Source organism: Fukomys damarensis, unplaced genomic scaffold, assembly GCF_012274545.1.
Source record: "Fukomys damarensis isolate Sample0158 unplaced genomic scaffold, DMR_v1.0_HiC HiC_scaffold_39, whole genome shotgun sequence".
Lineage (NCBI taxonomy): Eukaryota > Metazoa > Chordata > Mammalia > Rodentia > Bathyergidae > Fukomys > Fukomys damarensis.
The window spans coordinates 69,650,775-69,657,490 of record NW_022900951.1 but is presented as its reverse complement, the minus strand read 5'-3'; the positions used below and the strand labels follow the sequence as shown (position 1 = coordinate 69,657,490).

Here is a 6,716-nt window from a genome sequence, read left to right as displayed (position 1 = left end):
AAAAAAAAAAAAAAGCTGAGGAACATGATGGTATTCCAACATAGAAAACAAATGGAATCCATGAAGCAGATGCAAACACATTTCTAGGAGATTAAAAACTCCATTAAAAGCTTACCCAGCACAAGGACACATTGCAATCATAGAATTTCAGATATAGAAGACAGGATTGCAATTAGTGACCACAAAAAGAAAAGTTTCTTAAAAAATAGTAAGGGGACACAAGAAATCAATCCAGCAGCTGCTAGACAATGCAAAGATGATTATCATAAGACTGATTTGAGTCAACGAAGAAACAGTAGTGAGTGCAGATGACATAAAACATTTTTCGCAGAAGTAATGGTAGAAAACTTTCCAATTAGTGGAACAGTGTTGAGATTTTATATTTACATGGAAATGAGACTAAGGTGATACTCTGATTGAGTAACATGTGAGGGATAAGGAAAATAGAAATGTCAAGGTACCAATATCTTTGGCTTTGGCAACTGAAAGATCACAGTTATTATCAAATGAAATTAGAAAGAATGCAAATGAGTCACATTTGTGGAATGATCAGAAGTTCAGTTTAAGACATTTTAAATTCATAATCTTGATTAGGCATCCAGGTGGTGACAAGGAGTGAGCTATTGGGTACAGGAGTCTGGAGTTTGGAAGAGTGTTCTGGGTATCACTGTAATAGGGCCAGGCGAGTTGGAACTCTAGAGATGTGCCACATTCTGAATTAAATGGAGTCCTTTATTATAGACAGAGAGTTCCAGAGTGTTCCAGAGTGGCTCGTGCCCAACAACGCTGGACAAAAGAAAGGCAGTTTGCAGGGTCCTTTTAAGGCATCTTCTATTTGGGGAGGGCTCAGAGAGTGGGAGAGCACAAGTGGAATTTCACAGGAGCAGAACTGTTCTAAGCAAGTGGAGGTCAGGGAAGTTTCACACAGTTTCATTACAACAAAGTATCAAAAATGTGCCAGAGTCTTCAGGTTACAAAGTAGTAAAGATAACATAGCTTCAGATTGCTCTACCAAAACATCACAAAGACAACATATAGTTGTAGACTCATATACGATCTGGTGGTCTGTTATGCATTAACTGAGGGCGCTCCCAAGGTTGGGGAGAGGAAGGTGACCACCTGAAGTCATTGGACTTTACACAAATGGAATCAGGTACACAAGTGGAATCAGGTTGGCCATCACACCACCAAAAGAGTGAGTGCTTAAATAGAAAAAAAGAGAACAAAGAGTATTCCAACTTTTGGAAATTTAGAAGGACAATTCAAGATTGAGAAATGCAATGATACCTCACTTCAACCTTAATTTGCTCCATTAAATTGGAAAAGATGGCCATACTTGTGTCTGTGCATAAAAGATACCAATGGTCATGTTTATCACCTATGCAGAATTTGCAAATATAATAAAATAAAATTTGCCAAATACTTTTGTTTTTGAACCAAATTGTTTGTAAACAAAAGGATTCATGAACCAATGCACCGCTGTATTCCAGAAGAGGAGAATATAAGTATGTTATGCCCAGGATCCAGGTGAAGAAACCTATAAAGTAAGAGAAAATAATCTAATTGGTTCCATTTTGAGATAACAGCAAGTACTACAAGGAGCAAATTGACCACTAATAAGGTAGTTTACTTAAGTGAAAGAAGATATTTAATGTCATTAATAACAAAAGACTTAGAAATCACAGGTCAGAATCATATGGCACACTGCCTACATCTAGACAAAAGGGACTTTCAGTGGCAGTTTAAAGAAAAATAATTAATATGTTAATGCTTTTGGAAAAAAACACACTCTGTCTTTAGCCAATGTCTTTGCCATCTGTTATTTCATTTTTGGGATCTTTGTATATTTATTATTTTGGCATAGTTTCTGAGGAGCCTGTCTGCTTTTTACCCTTGGTTTTTAAGTATAATTTTGTTTTGCCCCCAAGAATATAGTCACTTGTAATTCTGAAGGCATAGTTACTTCCATTACTGTACAGACCCAAGCCTCTGATTTCTAGCTCAGGGTAATCAAATTTTTAAATGTAAATTCAATTCCGTCAAGGTCAGGCATTCTTTTTCTTCCTTTTTATAAAGTCATTGAATGTTAGTCTTTTTGTTAGAAGAAATTTTTCATTTGCAATTTGGCCTTTCCTCATCTTTATTTACAAAAGAAGCATCTATGCCTAGAAGTTAAGTGTCTTGCCTAAGGATACACAGAAACAAAATCAGCTATGATAAGATCAAGATTCTTCATTCTCTTTTACGTCCCTGAATTTTTTTAAAGTATATGATCTGGGTTCTTTGACATGAAGTTTATTGTTCTTTCTATTGTTTGTTGTATTAATCTATTTATTAATCACCTAGTATATAGGAAGAAAACTTTTTGTACCAGAATGACATGTAAATTGCATCCATTTTTGAAAACAGGTAATGCATTTAATCTGTGTTCTTCTATGTATCAGCATTGTAAGTGGTGCATTTTATCACATATAGTAAGTTTTCAGATTATATTCATCCAATTACCTCAGTAATAATTTATAATTTGTTTTATTAAGTAGGAAAATGTCATATTAATGTTGCACTTAGGTTTTGGGACAACTACCTATATTCAATCCATTTTTCTTATTATCCATCAGAATTCCACTTTCACCCAAAACTATTTAACAATTAGAATCAAGTCTCTCTGCTCCCTTACTTATGTTTCCCTTACTCTAAGTCTCAGTAGACACCCAGTCTTCAATGTTTCCTACCACACCATAGTTGTAGATAATATATCCATTTAAATATAGCTTGCTAAATTCAGAGAATTATTTGCATACAATTATAGTAGAGTTGCAGTTGAAAATCAGTCATTTCAGCAGTCATTTATGCAGTCATTTCAGCCTGTCAATTTTATAGCATAATTGTATGTGCCCAAGTGTTTTATTTAGGTACTCTTCACCTTACAAAAGTACAAAACTGTAAAAAACAGAAGTAAGCTTCTCTTTTAGTTTCTTTATTGCTGGTGCCAAAATGTAGTTTCAATATGTTAAAAAATAATAAAACAAGTCACACTGATTTATAACTATAATTACCTATGCAGAATTTCTTCAAAGTGATTAAGATTTCTTTCTTGCTTTCTCATCAGGTTTCTTTTACTTTTTTTTTTGAGACAGGGTTGGTTCTGTAGTTCAAGCTGTCCTTTAACTCACTATTCAGCGAGGCTTGCCTCTAATTTGCAGTAATCCTCCTGCCTCAGCATCCCAAGTGCAAAGATTACAGGTGTGTTCCACCACACCCAGCTTTATCCTTAGGTTTTAGTGGACAGCAGGAATGGACACATAGCATAGAATTTAAAGTGACTACACAAATTTTCTTGTGCTTTACAAAGATCAGAAACAGTCCACTTCACCACTAAAATAGATCTAGAGTTACTTTTTGACTCACTGCTTTTCATTCCATACTCAAAACATCATCATTTGTCCTATATATGGTTTTAAAAACTGACATCTTTAAAATACAAGCCTGTCTGAATTGATTAATATCTGGCACAGTTTGGTACTTTCTTTTTTAAAAAACATGAATATGAGGTTTGTGGATCAGCTTCACACTTGCATGAATTTTTAACCCTTCTCTAGACTATGGAGACTTAGTCTCTTATTAGCTCTACTACAACCCAACAAGCTACCTTGTCATGTTATCCCTACAACTTTTCCCAAGATATAACATTCTAAAACAAAATATATAATCAGATAATTGTTTGGAAATACTGTTTGCTTTTTCATAGCATATGGTATAATGTTCAAGTTCTAACAAGCAAGATAAGAACCTTCATCATATGGTTCCAATCTTTTTCCAATCCTTTAACTTCCATGTTTTTCTTAGTTTCCTGCCTCTACAACATATACCAAAAGCTCTAGCTGAGCACATTACAGTCTCTGTAACCTGAGTGCTCTCTCATGCCTTACTTTTTCCTGTAATTTTCTCTACCTACACTCCTTTTTTTTAAACCCCCAACTTCAAAATTCCTGTTCAACCAAGTTCCAGTTCACATTATACATCCTTTATGAAGAATTTCCTTAATACCCTGGGATGGTGATTCTCAAAACTCCCAATCATACTTCATACATATTCTTATTATAGCACTTACCATAATGTTTTAAGATTTATATGTCTTTGCTTCACTTGGCTATATAGGGAACTCCATGATAAGTAAGGTTGGGTCTAATTCATTTTGTTATCACCAACACTCAGGAGTGTCTGGCAAATAATAAGTGCACAAGCGATGTTTCTTGAATAGTTAAGAGACTGATCTTCCTATTTATCCTAATGTATATCCCGTGGGCAGCTCCATTCCCCTATTTTGTCTACTGCTTATCAATCTCTTCCTCCTGCTACTTGTCAAACTTCCTCATGGGATTTTGCTTGTTCATCCAATGAACATAGCCTCTGATATTTGAGGTGATAATAAAGATGGGGACAGTATTCTGTTATTAAAGGTGGACACTGCCATTTGGTTTAGCACCTGCATAAAGAGTGGCTTCCAGCATTTTTCAGGATTTCTTTCAATATCTCAGGGCACAGTTTATTTCTAGAGCTTATTTAATGATTTGAGGATTATAGTATAAGTAACTCAGCACTATATATCTGCACTTACTATAATATGAGTCTTCTATAAGGGCACTTTTGTCTATATAAATTTCAACAACAAATTGATGATATTGAATTTTCTGCATATGAGGATATATCATTATGAAGTGATTTTAATAATATCTAAATAAAATTCAAACAACCCAGTATGCTACTGATATACATATTTTATGTGTTTGTAACAAACATGAACAGAATATCAGTTGTGAATAAATAATTATAACTAAAGTTAGTATGTTTATTCTTTTCCCTATATTTCTTTTTCAGTGTTTTAAGACAGGTTCTCATCATAAATAAGGCTGGCCTTGAACTCACTGTGTAGCCCAGGCTGGCTTCAAACTCAGCGATTCTCCTGACTTAGCCTCCCAAGTGCTGAGATTATAGGCATGCATCACCATGCCTGTCTAGTATGTTTATTCTTAAGAGCAAGATTACACAAATGTTAAAGGTAAATTATATTTGCTAATATGTAGAACAGGAAACACAAAATCAGCCTTCCAGAGATTAAATTAATATGTTATTATTTTATTGCTTAAAATATTAAAGGCAACTGAATGCTTCTGTCTGCGAGTGCAAGACAAGAAAGAATATGACAAGTTGTTACTTTTTATAGTGTCTTCTTTAATGTATTTTCATATTTACTTCCTATTAACATTAATATTATATTGTTTTTACCATGAAAAGAGAGAATATAATTTTATAGATAATGAAACTGAAACCCAGTAAATCTAAGAACTTGCTCAAAGATATACATCTAGATAGGGTCAGGAGTTAGGCTCAAATCCATATTCCTTTGCTCCCAGACTGAGGACTTATGTTTTATTTTATACTGTTTCCTTTCACTTTATTTTTCCCACTGTTTAAGTTTTATTTACTACACAGAAAATATGGAGTGTTTTTTCTAAAAAAAATGATTAAAAAATTGTGTGGAACTGCAGTTATGGTAGTTCCTACAAATGACTGAAATGCAAAACACTGAAAATGTCTTATTTTCACTGCTAATGGGAATATAACCACATAGTAATTACTGAATTTTAAAAAGCTGCGTAATTATTAGTCTAATTGTTCAATTCTCTAATGGCAAATGTTTAATTTTTTAACTACCATTAAATTTGTATTTATTTGTTTTATAAAGTACAAAAAGTTATGAAAAAGAATAATAGATTTCAGCAACTCCCAATAATTTCAATTTTCATACCTAAATTCTGAAGAGTAGTATATGCTGGGAATTTGGAATCTTAATAAACGTTTATGCTTTGAATTTCCCAAACAATCCAGTGAGATAGTAAATGTGCACAGAGGCCATCTTTCCTGACCTCCGGGAATCCTCCACACAGGAGCTAGTCCCAGAGTTATCTTTCCCTCATCATCTTTTCTCTCGAGGTTTGAAAAGAGGTCTCGCTGGGCTGATCCTGAGCACTGGCCTGAAGCATCATCTATGTCACCCCAATTTCAACTCAATCATTGGTGCAATCGCTCATTTTCCTCACAGGAGTATCTGCTCACTTCCCTACGGAAGTGTTCTGTATACTTTACCATTGAGAAAAACAAATGCTCCATAAATGGATACCTTGTCAAACTGACAGCCTTAGACCAAGCACAAGGAGCGGCATACTAGAGGGGCTGTGGAGTCAGGCAGGCCGACCTGGGTCCAAAGGCTGGTTCTGCCACAAACGGGTCTGTGCCACTTTGAGCAAGTCCGTTAACCTCTTGGAGACTTAGTTACTCCATCTGTAAAATACTCATAATATCTACAACACAGGGATGCTGTGAGGATCAAATAAAATCATTCCCATAAGGTGCAATGCCGGACACGGAGTAAGCCCTCAACAGGAGACGTTCCTTATTCTTAACAGGACAGCCCAATAAAGCCAGAAGCCAGGAATTCGTGAAAACCCTTCCTTGCAACAACTCCAGGCTCATTCCCCATGGGTTTGTCCCGGTGGGCTGGGCCAGCTCAGGGCTGCACCAGGAGTGCCTACCGATGCCAGAGCGGGTCCAGAGGCTGAAAGCCTCCAGGTCACATGGCTCCCGGTCGGCGAGGGTATGGCGTCCAGGTAATGCTCCACGAACAAGCCAGCCTGCAAGGCAAGGAGGGCCTGCGC

The 6,716-nt window shown here is 35.8% G+C and overlaps 1 long non-coding RNA gene across 2 annotated transcripts in view; it reads right to left on the bottom strand.

Moving 5' to 3' along the window:
* The window catches only part of LOC104850255, a 121,005-nt gene extending 114,295 nt beyond the window's left edge, over window positions 1-6,710 (bottom strand). For both annotated transcript variants that reach the window (XR_776922.2, XR_776921.1), the window contains exon 1: window positions 6,594-6,710. This is a non-coding gene — a long non-coding RNA (uncharacterized LOC104850255). The remainder of the gene's footprint in view (window positions 1-6,593) is intronic.
* Between the last annotated feature and the right edge of the window lie 6 nt (window positions 6,711-6,716).